At 44.3% G+C, this 17,104-nt stretch overlaps 1 protein-coding gene across 4 annotated transcripts in view; it reads left to right on the top strand.

The window, feature by feature from the left end:
* Window positions 1-17,104, top strand: part of wake (wide awake) — a 744,672-nt gene that overhangs the window by 301,962 nt on the left and 425,606 nt on the right. The gene's annotated exons all lie outside the window — the stretch shown is intronic.

The raw sequence follows: 17,104 nt of genomic DNA, 5'->3' as shown, positions 1-17,104 counted from the left end.
CTGCCTGGGAGAGGCAAGCACGGGCCCCACCCACCCTGCCTGGGAGAGACGTGCAAACATCCCACCCACTTCTCCTGCCAGAGACCATCACCTGCCCCACAAACCAAACCTATAAGAGACCAGCTTGGGTCTTACCCAGCCTGTCTAGAAGAGGCCAATGTGTACTCCATCTACCCACACTGCCCTCATCTCATCTGCCCAGCACCAACACTCTACTGAAATAGTCTATTTCTCACTACAAATCAAAGTCTTTCCTTCCTTAACGCTTGTGTTATACAGTCTCATTCCTCCTGTCCCTGCTGTAGTATTATATTTCCGTTCAGTAACTTATTTACTTAACGTGGAACGCCATTCCACGGCTTTCTTTAAAACTGGCTGGTCGCCCATTCTCCAAGGTGTACCAGACCAGCCAAGCGACGGGACGCAAGATAAACAGAGACTTGCAGCATCAAACATTTTGGTAGTCCAGGCATTCACAAGGGAAGCTTAGCCACAGATTAGACCGCAGGGTTAAAAGACATGCGTACGTGCACAAGCAGATTCAGGACATCCGGTCTCTTTTGTCTCCTACGGCCCCCTTTGGAATCGACCAGAAATGTGATTTTCCTGTCCAAAAGGAAGATAAAAACGTGTCCTGGGACAAAGCCAGATTGATTACTTTGTTTACTTTTTATGATAGTCTTATTTCTTTTTTAATATTTCAAATTCTTGTGTTACCAAATCTCGGGTTCGATCCTGTCTGTTGGAGGGTAGTATTATATATATATATATATATATATATATATATATATATATATATATATATATATATATATATATACATATCAGTGTAAGAAACATAAAATAGTCCATGTGAATTCAGATAACCATGAAGAATGGACATTATTCAAATGAGAGAGAGAGAGAAAAATATCTGCGCGAAATTCAGCTGCAATTTTGTGGTGAGGTGAGGCCAGCAGACCAAGGTTTGTGTGCAGGCAGGGCGGCAAGGCTGGCGTCACCATAAGGTCAGCTCTCGCGTCGTCCAGACATTGTGTTGATGCGGGAGGCTCCTCAGCAAAGGCACTCTCGTGATGTGTGTGTCCTGAACGCATGTGCGAATCATCCCGATCAGTCCCTTTTTCAAGGACCGCTGGGGATCACGTTGGAGAGAGGCGGTAGGAGATTCTTCAAGGTGACTTGAGATTTCATAAATCGCTTTGGTTGAGAAGTACCTCATATAGCCTTCAGTATAATGTGTTCAAATGCTTCTGGCACATAATGTTATGCATGAAGTATCACCGATTTCATATAATGAAAATGGGGCGCAGGATATCTCCTTGTAAAATATGTTACAAGTCAGAGGACTCGAAACTGAATTCACAAAGGTCTCTGCCTCACTCTATCTCGCTGGATGGGTCTGAGTACACAAGAGGAGACGACAGACAGACATCCTTACAGATCCTACATCACTTTACATGATTGGTCGACAATGGAGCACCTTCGGCTACGTCCTCCTCCTCCTCTTTTCTTCCACTACTATTCCCATCTTCCTCTTGATGACCCACTCATCTAAAGCCAGCAAACTTCTCTCACATTCATCTCCAGAAAGAGAGGAAGAAGATCGAGTTCATAAGCAAGATTGTTGGCTCATATCCAGACACCCAGTCCTAGAGGTGTAACCTGAAGTTCTTTGTGGATTTGCCTTTGTTTCGTCTACCTGGCTGTACCTGAAGGGGTGTTGGCTGCCCATTGATATACCGTGTGCTCTAAGGAGGACATATGAGGGAGCTGTACGGATCATTCTGATATAAACATTGTCCTCTGACAGTTACACTCTAATATAATAAAGTATGACTGGTTCATCTGGCAAATGAATGTATATTATACACATCCAGTGGACGAGTTATCTGGTCAGAAGGAGCATATAGAAATAGAAACTATTTCGTCCCTCTTTGATATAGATTAGTGAATATACCAAGATCCAGAGGTATATAGGAGAGGATAAGCATACTCACTGCGAGGGTCACGTATATCGTCAACCCCGACGGAGGGGAATTCTGCGACTGTGATGCAGTGAAGTATATACGACACGAAATCGAGAAGAATATGATCCTCTGTATGGGCTTCGCTATGCTTTCAGTCTCATGCTGTTATGGAGGGGGTGGATCAGGAAATAGAGACGTGCTAAAACTTTCTCTCGCACTTTACCACACAGTTCAGCACCCCTTGTGTATGTGCAAGTAAAAGGAAAAAACATCCCCTTCCTCCTTAAAAAACAATTCAGGTGGTATTGCACCTCAGTTTAGAAATTCTTGTATATCGGAAATGGAGAACTTAATGAAACATATATATATATATATATATATATATATATATATATATATATATATATATATATATATATATGTGTGTGTGTGTGTGTGTGTGTGCGTGTGTGTGTGTGTGTGTGTGTTTTGGGAGAGGAGAGACCAGTGTTCTTAAGGTACACTGAAAAACCCTTTTGTGTTCCATGCTTCTGATACAGGGAAATATCACCATGAAGATGAACAAGTGTTAACATTGTAGTAGTAGTAGTAGTAGTAGTAGTAGTAGTATCGCCTTACGTGGAATAATTCAGCGCCGACATGCCAATTTCATTTTGCAATAGAGAGAGAAGAGAGAGAGAGAGAGAGAGAGAGAGAGAGAGAGAGAGAGAGAGAGAGAGAGAGAGAGAGAGACAGACAGACAGACAGACAGACAGACATAGATATCAATATTGAGTTTGATTTGTTTGATCTAGTTAATACAGTTTCCATGTGGGAGGCGTCACTCGAGCACGAAATTGGTCAGAGAGGAAACAGATTGGAAGGAAAGTTTTTACCTCTGGTCATGGTCAGTGGATTTCCAATATTTTGAAATCTTTTCATTTTTCTTTTTTTTTTGGGTGGGATATCGATATTGTCTTTTATCCTCCCAACCCCCCTACTCTCTCTCTCTCTCTCTCTCTCTCTCTCTCTCTCTCTCTCTCCCGGGATTGTGCTTCCTGTGGAGGAGGCAGCACACCGTCTCCCAACACAGTCGTGGCTAACGTGACGCAAGCTGGAATAACAGAGATTCCAGATATTCCAGTGGCGAGGGAGGCTGCGACGAAGAGGAAAGGCGAAAGAACGTGATGTTGTCGGTGTTTGTTGCCGTGGTCGATACGCAGAGAGACGTGTGCATTTAAAACACTTGCGACCTCCCCTTGTTCTCCATTCCTCCTCCTCCTCCTCCCCCCTCCGCCCCCCCTTGCTACCAAAAACTACGCAACCCTCACAAGGTTCTTCGTTGTGGAGGAACTTCAAAGAAGGACAAACTGAAGAGCTGGGTCTTGTATGTTTCCCACAATGTTGCTGGAAACTGCAGAATAGACTTTTAGTGTTGATGTTTCTCCCTTGTGGTGTATCGGGCCCCCATACTTAGAAACACAGTGTTTGAGTGGTCACACGATGGTCCGGTGGTCAGTCCTCGTGCTCAGGGGGAAAATCAGGTGGTCAGTCCTCGTGCACAGAGGGAATGTCAGGTGGTCAGTAATTATGCACAGGGAGGTCAGGTGTTCACTCCTTGTGCACAGGGGGAAACTCAGAAATTCAGTCCTTGTGCACAAGGGGGAAAGTCAGATGTTCAGTCCTTGTGCGCATGGAGAGAGAGAGAGAGAGAGAGAGAGAGAGAGAGAGAGAGAGAGAGAGAGAGAGAGAGAGAGAGAGAAAATTTGGAATCCCTGCCTCTATCTAAACCTTTGTACAATGCTAACTGACTTGCTTGTGGTTAAACTTGCCTGCTGTTTCAACTCTCTGCCAGCCAGAACTCGCCGCAGGCAGGGTGCACTTGATATCGTCTGTTCGCCTGTCTGTTTCTGTCTGTCTGTTAGCAGTGCAGTGCCATATTGAGGCTCCAAGAACCCCCATAAAAGGATTGGGGGAGGGGAAGGTGTATATATATATATATATCAGCTGGAAAGAGAAAAAAGAAAGAACAGAGTAAGGATTCAGGTGAAGATTTTTTTGCCTCTAAGGCTCTGCCATCTGTTCTTGACGCTACCTCCTCACGCGGGAAATGGCAAACACGTATGGAAAGAAAAAAATACATATATATATATATGAAATATACTGGGCCGGTTTTCTCTAACGATGGCAGCAGCAACTTTTATAATGCTCTTGATTGCACAAAAGGGTTGATATGGTTATTCCAGGAGGGAGGAGAGGCCTTTTTTTCCACCTGCCAAATTTGTGAGGATTTTTATCTTATGTAAATCACGAGTTTGTATAACGCTGAAGTTGGAATCCTTATGTGACATGCGGAAGTCCAACTCTCTCCGTTGTCATGAGATCTTCAGAATGAGCGAAGACTATTCTTGGAGAAGCTGGGGCTCCCTCTATCTCTGGTTAAAGGTACTAGGAGGACATGAGGCCTTCCTCATTGGTCAGAGTGAGGTGCGGGTGAGGATAATGAAGGGGAGTGTAGCAACAGCATCACCAGTGGTGGCCTGAGATGGATGTGACTGCGTCTTTTGTGGGGTCTACCCGAGGTGGTGGGTCTGTGACGGTGGTCCGCGGCCACAGCCCCCTCCCTGGTGCTGCTGTTGCATGCTGACCGGGTACGAGACCAGTCACCACCACCACAGCCCACAGCCTCTCTTGGTGTTACTAACTGGTGGTCACCAGAGCTTTGATACAAAACCAGTCACCCCCATGGTCTGCCCAGGTGTTCCCCAGAGATCAGTCACAAGAGAATTTGATACAAGACCCAGTCACCAAAGTCCGTCCGGTTGTCCCCCAGAGATCCGTCCCCTTTATAAACCACACTCTATCCTACGGAATCACATCATCCATCTATCCCAGCGTCTGCCTCATCATATAGGCTCGGCTAACTATCCAGCCACTTGACAGGGCCGCTGCGTGATGGCAATGTCTGGCAATCTTTGGGGCAAAAATCACGTCCTAAACGCAGATTCTTTACGGACTGTAACCGCCCCGTGCAGGTGGTCGAAGAATAGCGTTAGTGTGATTAATTTTCCATAAGCTCCCGCCAGTCCTCAGCAGCGCCGACTGGAGAGAAATTATGGAGTTTGCCCGAATAAAACATTTATCGTGGTGGCTTCAGCGACTGAAGTTGACAGTCAGTGAATCTATTTTGCCTTTCAGCTCCGGAAGGTGTAGCATTTCGGTCTGCTGTAGTTAAACACATCTTTGGGTATTGTATCGATGGCTACAGCTACAGTCTGTAGATGTAGGTTATATTCCGACGAATTGCCTCTTTGTATAGCGTCATTGTGGCGCTCTCTTGGCAAGTTTTTTTTAGGTCTCTATAGATTCCGTTACACAGAGATAGTACCTCACTCTCTTATTTCCACGTAAGGATTTGAAGACCATCATAAAGGTGTTTGATTTACCTCAGGCTTTACATCAGGAGAGATGCGGACTCTTTACGCTGGTCGTTAGTTTTCATTATTGTCACCAGTGAACTTATGATCTCCACCCAGAACATCACCACAGCCACGAACACCGCTATCACCATCACATCCACCACCAACACTATCACCATCACGTCCACCACCAACACCACTATCACCATCACGTCTACCACCACTATCACCATCACGTCCACCACCAACACCACTATCACCATCACGTCCACCAACACCACTATCACCATCACGTCCACCAACACCACTATCACCATCACCACTATCAGCACCCATATCGTCAGAGACTGCTGACGTTTCGGTCTGCTTACGCCAATAAGACACAAAAACACCCCTGCATGCAGTGTGTACTTGTGCGTATACACAAGACTTTAAGTCTGAGCACAGTCAAGACATAAGTTATTGGCGTACTTACCAAACTATTTACCTCAGTAATCCCGAGTCAGTAAGGAGGGGATGGGCCAGAGCAATTTGCCGGCGCGCCCCGCAATCAGCCAGAGGCGAAGCTGTTCTTCGTTGCCTCCACATCACGTCCTTCGGATCGGCTGGGGTCCCAGACGATGAGGGGTAGTGTTGAGGCCAAGCCGAGCGTGTACTAGCTACATCCTGGATATTCGGGGGCCCTCTGCTTAGCTCTAGGGGGATGGGACTCATGGCTAAGCTTATTGTGAACTTATGGATATTCAGAGCTTTGTTTGGTCAAGTGGCCCCATGATTGAGCTAGTGGCGACTAAGATGCATGCAAACACCAAACCACAGTGTGAATATTCGGGACTGTCGCTTTCTTTCTTGTTCGATGAGTTGGTAGACAAACTAGTGTGGGCACTGCCATTTCAGACCGAAATATGATTTTGGTTTGATTTAGCATGCGTTCTTCCGCTGGGAACTGCGTTATAATAAATATATGTAGAATATACTCCTGTTCTGAAGTATACTGTAGTATACATAGTATATGGTAATATATGATTCTTGAGGGTGCGGGATCTGGTAGTGAAATCAAGAGAGAGAGAGAGAGAGAGAGAGAGAGAGAGAGAGAGAGAGAGAGAGAGAGAGAGAGAGAGAGAGAGAGAGAGAGATGGTAATGAAACGTGGGCTGTTGGCAACGTAGACTTTCTTAATACCTGTGATGACCCCACTCAGCCCGCTTTCCTCACCACCCTTCTAACCTCGAGGGGGTTAGCGAAATACCAATATTCGTTACTAAATGAATAATAAGAGTGATGGCTGACAGAGCACAGATTGGCTTTTTCATTGAATGATGGGAAGATCTGTCTACCCTGAATCTCGGTTCTGATTGGGTCGTTTGCAAACCACTGAAAAAAATATATATATATTGTTTTTTTGAGGGAGGGGGGACTTTATTCCACGTGGATATGATGTAATATCATTTTTTTATATTATATGTATTTGTAACTGATTTATGTGTTTTTCGTATGAATAGAGTTTCACAAAATGGGAAACTAAAAGTTTTGGAATGTCAACCGGCATTGGCAACAGAGCCATGATGGACTAACGGACGTTATATATATATATATATATATATATATATATATATATATATATATATATATATATATATATATATATATATATATATATTATCCCTAGGGATAGGGGAGAAAGAATGCTTCCCACGTATTCCCCTGCGTGCCGTAGAAGGCGACTGAAAGGAAAGGGAGCGGGGGGCTGGAAATCTTCCCCTCTCATTTTTTTTTTTTTTTTTAATTTTCCAAAGGAAGGAACAGAGAAGGGGGCCAGGTGAGGATGTTTCCTCAGAGGCCCAGTCCTCTGTTCTTGACACTACCTCGCTGAGGCGGGAAATGGCGAATGGTATAAAAAAAAAAAAAAAAAAAATATATATATATATATATATATATATATATATATATATATATATATATATATATATATATATATATATATATCACAAATCTTATACGTAATACCGGTATTATAATATACCCAGTATATTTTCTATTACCCAGTGCATTTATATATTGTGCGGTGCATTATGCGCTGTCTTGTGCATTATGTACAACCCAGTTCATTTTGTACTTCCCAGTACATTATATGCTTACCAGCGCATTATGTATTTGAATTTGATGCTATTTGTATTTGATGAACGTGTGTTCGAAAATCTTGGAAAATATTCTTGTCGCCCGGAGACAAGACTGGATCTGTGTCTTCAGTGATGAATTCACATATTCTTGTCGCCCACTGTGTCTTCAGTGATGAATTCACATAAGAAAATAAATCATGTATGATATTTCACCTGGATTCATTTTCTCGAAGACACGCACAGTTTTCCGTAATAGAGGAACCAGTCGACTAGGTAATGACTGCTTGTGGAATTTTTCATTTGTGTTTTCATCAACTTTCGTTCCATATTGATGTTTTACTTTGACTTACGTGTTTCCTACTCTATAAGTGCAAATCTGGGGTCATTATATCATGTTGATTCTGATGAGTTTCTGATGAGCAAATCTATCGAACAACAGAGAGTTCTTCGCATTAATTTGGCTTGGTTGTCTTACCCGAAGCTTTCCCAAGCTTCGTCCATGTGACATTCCCAGTGATGAAGTCCTCCCTCCCTACTCTATCAATACCACTGCGAATATCGTAGGAGTGAGCAAGTCTTATGATCCAGTCATTTCATACCACCACTGTCGTGTTGACCAGCAGTATATACAGTGTTGATGACTTGCTTCATCAGAAACAATTCGTACCAAATTTTCTCTCCACCGACAGCATTACAGACGAGAACCCTCTTCCTTAGCAAGAACTAATTCAAAAATGTTTGCGTCGTGAGATGGTTTTCTTAGAAAGATTTATGGAGTGGAGAGTCAAGTAGGTTTACGTGCAGCTCACGTCCTGGAGTTACTAGGAATAGATTATCCCTACTTCGATATCAGTATTGGATCTGTAATTGAAGCCAATTCTTATCAAATTTCAGCTAATATGTACACAAGGATATTCGTCCACCTCTGATGTCTCTGCAGAGGACTTGAATACTTATATTAGTGCCGTTTTCGTACGATCTTATCTTTAATTTCCACACAAGAAAATGGAGTTGATATCAACAGCTGCATCGTTTTTCAGTGCATGGATTAGTTAGGCTTTAACGAAGAGCAAGACACCACCGCCAACTTGGTCTTCCATATTAGTTTTATATACATTGTACCATGGATCTGTATCCTATTGTACTCATTCACACACACACACACACACACACACACACACACACACACACACACACACACACACACACACACACACACATACACACACGCATATATATATATATATATATATATATATATATATATATATATATATATATATATATATATATATATATATATTACTTTCCTCTGGATCGAAATACAGTTGTTATTACTCACATAAATGTTCCAAAGTATAAAAGTGATTTGTCTAAATCATGCAAGACTTATTTGGCTTTTAAAACAAATGCTTTTGATTTAGCATGCAACATTATACTAGCCATGGTTATAAAAATTGTGAGTGTAAAATCCTCATTGTTCTCAAAACAAACCTCATTTTTTTCCTTACGTTTGTTTCAACTGCAAAAGGAACCATGTTCTTCCCTTTGCATGCCTCTCCATTTGAAAGGCTTCTTTGTGGTGATTAATATCTAATTGGAAAAAAAAAAAAAAAGAAAAATAAGATCAAAACCCGATTCATGATTGCCGAAGTGAAGACTCATCATAGCTTGTATTGACCTCTTTACTCTTGAAATTTTCTAAAGGATTTATCAATTGGTGCGCGCGCACACACACACACACACACACACACACACACACTTCCCACATATTAGCAAAGATGTTGTGTTCGCTCTTCATCTTACTCTTTGCTCCGCTTTCTTTTCCCTTCATCCTTCCACTTACCCTTCCCCATCTTGCCCATTCGTTTCCTCCCTGCTTGGCCCTCCTCTTCGTCTTCCCAGGTCCGGGATATTTTTGCAAGGGAACACAGGCCATCCATCAGACTTGTGGGCTAGAAGAAAAAGAGGGAGAGAGAGAGAGAGAGAGAGAGAGAGAGAGAGAGAGAGAGAGAGAGAGAGAGAGAGAGAGAGAGAAAAAAAGAGAGGAATTATTCAAATTAATGCACGTCACCCAAAACTCACTTTGGGCGCGGTGATTGGCGCGTCGCCTGGGACCAGAGGCGCCCCTCGGAGAGCTGATCGCCGGGTAATGACCCTCCTCCCTATTGCCCAAGGGCGTACAATGACAGGTAGTTTGGCCCTATTGATGACTTGTACCGTTTTTAATCGTACCCCTTTGATGGTGTCGGTTGAGTAGCGATAGGATCTCGAGAGGTGTGTTGGTTTAGATGCTGTGTTGTTAGGTAGTGCTGAAGCGCGCGCGCACGCGCGTGTGTGTGTGTGTGTGTGTGTGTGTGTATGTGTGTGTGTGGGAAGGGGGTTGCTGCTGCTGCTGCTGCTTTGGTCTGTGAGGGACGCAGGGTGCCTGACACTTCCCCGTCTCAGTGGGTGAGTTCCTCCATCCTGCCACTGTGATGGTTCCTCCCTCCTGTTCACTGTGATGGTTCCTCCCTCCTGCCACCGTGATGGTTCCTCCCTCCTGTTCATCGTGATGGTTCCTCCCTCCTGTCACCGTGATGGTTCCTCCCTCCCGCCACTGTGATGGTTCCTCCCTCCTGCCACCGTGATGGTTCCTCCCTCCTGTTCATCGTGATGGTTCCTCCCTCCTGTCACCGTGATGGTTCCTCCCTCCTGCCACCGTGATGGTTCCTCCTTCCTGTCACCGTGATGGTTCCTCCCTCCTGTTCACCGTGATGGTTCCTCCCTCCTGCCACCGTGATGGACTGCGATCGCCTCTGTCGCTGAACTCGACAGATTCCGTTTAGAGGAACGTTCGCTTCGTCCTGATCTTTTCATCGTCTCCGGTTCCAACGAGAAAAGTTCTGTCACGCACGCTCTAACTCGTTCAGCTCTCTCTCTCTCTCTCTCTCTCTCTCTCTCTCTCTCTCTCTCTCTCTCTCTCTCTCTCTCTCTCTCTCTCTCTGAGCAAGTGAAACTCACAATTTACTGGTTGGTCTAGGCCCATCATGAGGGGATCTCTTTCATCCCTTCCTCCCCCCGCCACCCTCAGTTTTCAAGACGCTGGTTAGAAAATTCCGACTTGGCGGCGAAATCAACGCGTTGTGTGTGGGACGAGGAAGCTGCCGTTGCTGCTGCTGCTGCTGCCCTTAGGATCTAAGAGTTCTTCCCTCCACCATCACCACCAGGCCCACAATCAGGGTGTTTAAAAAGATGGGCAGAAACTCCCTATTTCACCTGCCACTCCCCACCCACACTTCTTCTCCCTGGTGTTCACAACTGAACGAGAGACAGAGAGAAAGAAAGAGAGACGGAGATAGATAGATAGATAGATTAGAGAGAGAGATAGATAGATAGATAGATAGATTAGAGAGAGAGAGAGAGAGAGAGAGAGAGAGAGAGAGAGAGAGAGAGAGAGAGATAGGGAGTTTTTTTTTAAAGTTTCTGGAAGCTGTTGTATAGTTTTACACATCAGACACCCCCTTCGTCCTCTATCCACGAGGACACCGCTAGAAATACCATGCATAACAATGAATTAAGTATGCATAATGATTAATTGATTTTGTGTACATTCGCATCATTCTTTTATTTTTTTTTTATCCTGTTAATGAGTTTTGTCCCGGTAACTGAATTACTCCAATTTTCTGTTAACGTGAACGGGTATCCAAAATGTTTTACCGTTGGAAAGGCCATTCTCGCATGAATAATTGTTTTTTGTTTATCTCATCCCACTAATTGTTCATTACCAAAATGCACAGAGCCTCACTCACTGCTGATGTTGGTGTGTCGTTGTTGGAGAGGAGGAGAGAGGAGGGAGGGGGTTAGCATACTTATTTTTTTTTCCCCCGTTGACCTTTATGATAGAAATCTTCTTTAGCTATCAGTTATTATCCCTCTGTCCCTCCTCAAACCTCCGCCTCTACCTCAACACACCCGCCTGTACTCCTGTGTGTAGGTTACGTACCCGTACTCAAGGTATTGGTCATCCCGTACTACCTACCCCTGACTCACCTCTCCTCCAGGGTGAGGCAGATTCCAAAGCTTCCAGTCCTTTCCTTACGACTTGGATCTCTTGATTATAGTGTGCCGTCTTTGTCGTCCTCTTCTGGACCTTCTCTATCAGCTCTTTGAGCTTCTTGATGTGTGTGTGTGTGTGTGTGTGTGTGTGTGTGTGTGTGTGAAACAGGAACGATAACCCTGTAATATAAGTAAGGGTCGACGAATATGTGAAGCATGTGATGTGGGGTCGCTGTTAGTGCCTTCCAGCACAGAGCACCGGGGCTGTTTGGCGCCTCCTGAGGGAGAGTCAGGGCTTCGCCTCCCACCTCCCCACTGTTCCAGGGGCCCCACGGGACCAGGAGGAGGAGAACTGGGGTTGAGGGGGACAGTCTTAACTTCCCCACGTAATTAACTGTTCCCGTTATCCCTTAAAAGCATTCCATTACCTTAATTTTCATTTTTCAAGTTGCTATCAACTTAGTCACATCACTGAAGATACTCTTTGACCGTAATGGTTGGTGTGTGTGTGTGTGTGTGTGTGTGTGTGTGTGTGTGTGTGTGTACTGTCTCAAAGTTCATATTAACAGTATAAATGGTTGTGTGCAAAAGTGCAGGTTTCTGGAGATCATGCAGTTTGTGATGGCTGTGTGTATAGAGAGGCTCTGTGGCGCGGTGGCGTATGGGAGGAGGTGGTGCTGTAGCACGGTGGCGTTACCGAGGGAGCGATGTGCACAAGGTCCTGTACCTCCACAATCAGCGTGGAGGGTTTCCTCTCCACTCGTTACCTCCCACACCATCTGCGAGGTGGAAGGCTCCAAACCGACTTAATACCTCATCTCGCGTCGTGTTTAGTATAGTTGGGTGTCTGAACGACGCCTCGTTTTCTTTCCGTCTCATCCTGCTGTGTTCAGTGTAGAGGGGACGTGTCTCTCCTCGCATCCGCCTTATCGTACCCGTGTGGAAAGGTTCGTGGCCGACGATAAGGCTGTCCTCCCCCAAATGTGTATAATATCGAAGGGGTTTAGGCCATACCAGCCATATCTATCCAGCAGTAGTGGTTGGTGCTTTTGCCTGCTGGTGTTCGTGTGAGCGGCTCTGAATCATGCCTTTCGCCCCCTTGTCTCCAGCCTCCCTACGTCCGCCTGGTGTGTTCCTTCTTCCTCCGTCATCCTTAGGTGATGATCGCCGTGGATGGGCTCCTGGATCACGTCACTTGCCATACCTGGCTTTGTCTCGTGAGTAGGGGGGGTGTCTCCTCTCCCTCGTCCCTCACCACCCCCCCTAACGACTCGGCTCTTTGTTGGATGTAGAGGGTTCGTTTTCCCCTCAGCCCTTTGAGGAGAGGAGAAGGGACGAGTCTCTAGGACCACCTTATCCCCACACTATCTCTCCTCGCTCACCTCTCTGGTCGAGAGGACTTCACACCTGTCTCCCCCTCCTCTCATTCACCCCACCTCTCTCCTCTCCCTTCTGTTGTAATGGCCCGCTATTTCTGGAATCTTTTTCTCTCGCTGTTTTGAAACATTTTTTTTTCAAGAAATACAGACGATTATGTTACAAAAGGACCATTTGTATTCCTCAAGAAATACTTCTTTTTTTTTTTTTTGCCTTTAGTCCGCAGTGTTTTCGCGTTTCTTTTTGTTTTTTTCTATATTTTAGCTTAAAATGTTAGATGTGCGGTGATGAAGGAATGTTAATGAGAGTGATAAAGACTTTATGATAAGGAAGTTAAGATCTTCAAAGGGGGGGAGGGAGGGATGGGATTGCCTGAAATTTATAATGGAAAATTTACATGTAGGTCAAACTTTACGCTCAGCTGAGCGGGTGAGGTGCTGGCAGGCGCGTCCAACGTCCATCCTCCTGCTGGTAGGCACGTCCACCCTACCTCCTCCTGCTGGTGGGCACGTCCACCCTCCCTCTCCTGCTGCTGGTAGACTCGTCCACCCTCCCTCCTCCTTCTAGCAGACTCGTCCACCGTCCCTCCTCCTGCTGGCAGACTCGTCCACCGTCCCTCCTTCTGCTGTTAGGCGCGTCCACCGTCCCTCCTTCTGCTGGTAGGCGCGTCCACCGTCGCTCATCCTGCTGGCTAGCGCGTCCGCCGTCCCTCCTCCTCCTGCTGGCAAGCAGGCGCAAAGGCTCCCCTCCCCCGCAGGCAGGCATCGTCATGAGACTAGCACAACATAAGGCGGGTCGACCCACATCTTTGAAGTGGCTTCAACCTTGAGTCAGCCTCATTAAAATGTCAATTCCCCTCATGTTATCCTCACTCGATATCACCACCGGAGGATTTCCTTTTTTTTTTTTTTCCTTTTTTTGAATTACGAAAATCCAATCTTTCAACCTGTTAGGAACTTTCAGAAGAGCAGATGGACTTGAAAATTTCGTGTGGACATAACTTGAGTCGGTCGAACGGGAATGATTCGAACGATCTTGATGCGGGTTTTATCGCTGTGTATCTTAGCTTTTTTTTTCTTTTTCTTTTATTTTAAGAGAGAAAAGATACTTTGTCAGCCGATCACGTTGTCAATGGCCCGCCATTGGTTCGTGAAACACGTCAAGACCAATGAAAAAAAATATGCACACTAGTGTTCGTATGCATCTGGTCCTTTAATGTCGTTCTACATTAAGTAGAATTGCTGATATTCCACACTGATATATTGTGACACTTGCGAAGGCATCGCCAGGGAATTGGAAATGTTCTCGTGCAGTCAAACCAGTCATGCTACGCGGCTTTTACATCTCCATTGCTAATGAGGGCTGTTAATTAGATTGTGCAGTGGAAGCTGAGCATCTGCACGAGCCGCATTGGATTTATGTGTCCCCGGGAGAGCACTGAACCTTGGTGAATACTGTCTTACACTTCCACCGCCTCCACCTCTCTCTCCCACGCCTCCCCCTTCCACACCTCACTTCTCTCCAACCCCTCATTCCTCCACACCTCCCTCACCCCATCTCCCTCCTCCCCTCTAGATACATGACCTCTGTGGACAACGAAGTGATCACACGTTTTTTTTTTTGTCTCTATGTGTGTCTGTATGTCTACGTTTCTATGAACTGTCGTTGTAAAGATGTGGTATGACAGAGGTTCGTTTCGCTTCTTTTCTAGTATGTCATCTTCCCATCACGGATATGCACGATAGAGGCGTGAACATTACGTTCTGTCTTACCTTCGTCTCTGGACTGTTCATGTATGAGGGGCGGGTGTAGATGTGCCATTCAACATCTCATGTTTCGTAGTCGTATAAAGTTCATTTCTCTTTTACATTTTTCGAAATAGAATGACGAAAATCAGCAGTGAGCTTCATGTAAATTACGGAGTAAAAGGGTCGAAATTATGCTTGATTTGAACAGTTTAATTATGCCAACACGTAAGTGACATTTTCATGTACATTAAAAAAATTCTGAAAATAGGAATCGTTAAAAACCGAACATTTCCAGTGCCTCAGATTCGCATAGCTACTCACGTAATGTTGAAGAGGATAAATGTGTCGTATGTTAATGTAAATTGTAAAAATTTCTCATGCTTTAGTACAGTATTGCCTTCTACATTTTCAATTTACAAAGACGTGTTATTATTTTTGGCCTCCAAGGGACTTTGGGTAATTTTCTTCATAATGCATCAGCAGTGAGGTACACCCAACAAAAGAAGTCTCATTACGCTTTTTGCTTCAAACGAAATGACACAACGGACGAAGCATTGTGCGTTTTGCCTCACATCGGTGGCCCAGTTTTATTTTCTCTAGATTTCTCAGTGTCCAAAAAAAAAACAAAGTACGCAGTGTAGTTGTGTTTTATTTTGAAACAATTATGATACATCTTATTTTCATTTTAAGAGCAGTTACTCTACAAAGAAGTCATCGTAATCTTTTTATTTCTTTAAGAAATGCCTCTCGCATTTGCGCTCGCCAACCCGGCTAAGACAACAGGAGTGGCAGTGTTCATTTTGAACATTTCGATCCATCCGTAACGATAACTTATCTGTCGGGTGTTTCTTTTATATATTCATTAGGGGGCGAACGCTCTTCGGTACCTCCCCCCATGCTACTTTGTATGCCAGATCTCGAGGCCCACTGAAGCGAGATGATGTAAGCATCATCTCAGGATGGGATCAAACGTAGACTGTGGGCCAAGAGGAATGCTTTTCCTCCTCGAAGGCTCAAACTCAGGGTGCGTGTGTTTGTGTTTGGATGTAACCACGGTGACAAGGGAGAGGAAAGTAGTATATCTATAAAAAGAACCCTGGATATTCTAGATAGGGTCCTGAACATCGAGTAGGTTCTAAGGCTTTCAAGGGATGGAGTGAATTGGAGCGATGTGGTGTACAGGGAGCGACGTGCTGTCAGTGGGGCTGAGCTGGGGCATATGAAGCGGTGAGGGGAAACCACAGAAAGGTCTGTGGTGCGAGGTTGTGGGTAATAAGGGTTTGTTTATGATGTATTGTGCATGACAGTTAGGGAATGCGTGTGAGCAATTGAGGCCATTCCCTCGTCTGTTCCTGGCGCTACCTCGTTAACGCGCGAAAGTGCGAACAGGTATGAGAGAAAAAAACGAATATGTATATGTATATATATATATATATATATATATATATATATATATATATATATATATATATATATATATATATATATATATATATATATATCGCCTCCAAAACCGTCATTGGTGTTCCATTGTTAATTTTGCAGAATTCTATTGAAAGTTAAACGTATTTACACATTTTGTTTTGTAATTCCATTGTTTGGCTACACTTTCAAACCCTTTTTGTGGTAACGAGAGAAAAAAAAAGAAAAATGAATGGTTTTGCATATAGCCTATCCCACCACCGTGTGCCGCAGTAAATGATAAATGGTCCTATTTATTCCTTACGTCAAATTAAATGCTGGCGTGAATACAAATATTTCCTTTAAAGGGCCATATGTCTCTCTCTCTCTCTCTCTCTCTCTCTCTCTCTCTCTCTCTCTCTCTCTGAACATCCACACATGCGCATATCATTCGTTATTCACACAGGCAAACCCACAGAGTCACACGGGCACCTACATGGCTATAACACGCAGTCGTATCATCATTTATTGTTTAACTCGCAAATACTAGACTTATAGAACTTGAGATGACCCTCATAACATGGCCTATTGTGTCCTCCACCTGCGTGGTCACCGGTGTAGCATTTTGTTCTCATGCTGTGAGTTGCAAGACACCGTGTACTGATGTCGCTTCACCACACATGTGATTAGTTTAATGTTTACTAGCTTATAAGCAGCTGTGGCTAGGTCGTTAAGCCTCCGGCACCTCAGATTACTGCTATTCTTGGTAACCTGAGCTTGGCCTATGTCCCCTCCCAAAATGGGTCCCTTAGGAATATATATATATATATATATATATATATATATATATATATATATATATATATATATATATTTATATATTTAGGTCTAGTGGATGCTATATGCCTGACCTGTCTTGAGTTATCTGATATAGTCTTTTCGTGTGCAGACATTCACAGTACTTAGACCATTTTAGTAGTAACGTAGTGTTCAAAGAGAAGGCAGTTGCATCCCATAAGGAGTTAGATTTTTTTTATATATATATGAATAGCAGTT

Source organism: Panulirus ornatus, chromosome 16 (genome assembly GCF_036320965.1).
Source record: "Panulirus ornatus isolate Po-2019 chromosome 16, ASM3632096v1, whole genome shotgun sequence".
NCBI classification, from domain to species: domain Eukaryota; kingdom Metazoa; phylum Arthropoda; class Malacostraca; order Decapoda; family Palinuridae; genus Panulirus; species Panulirus ornatus.
Note: the sequence above shows the minus strand (reverse complement) of the source record. Positions and strands in the feature narration are given on the sequence as shown.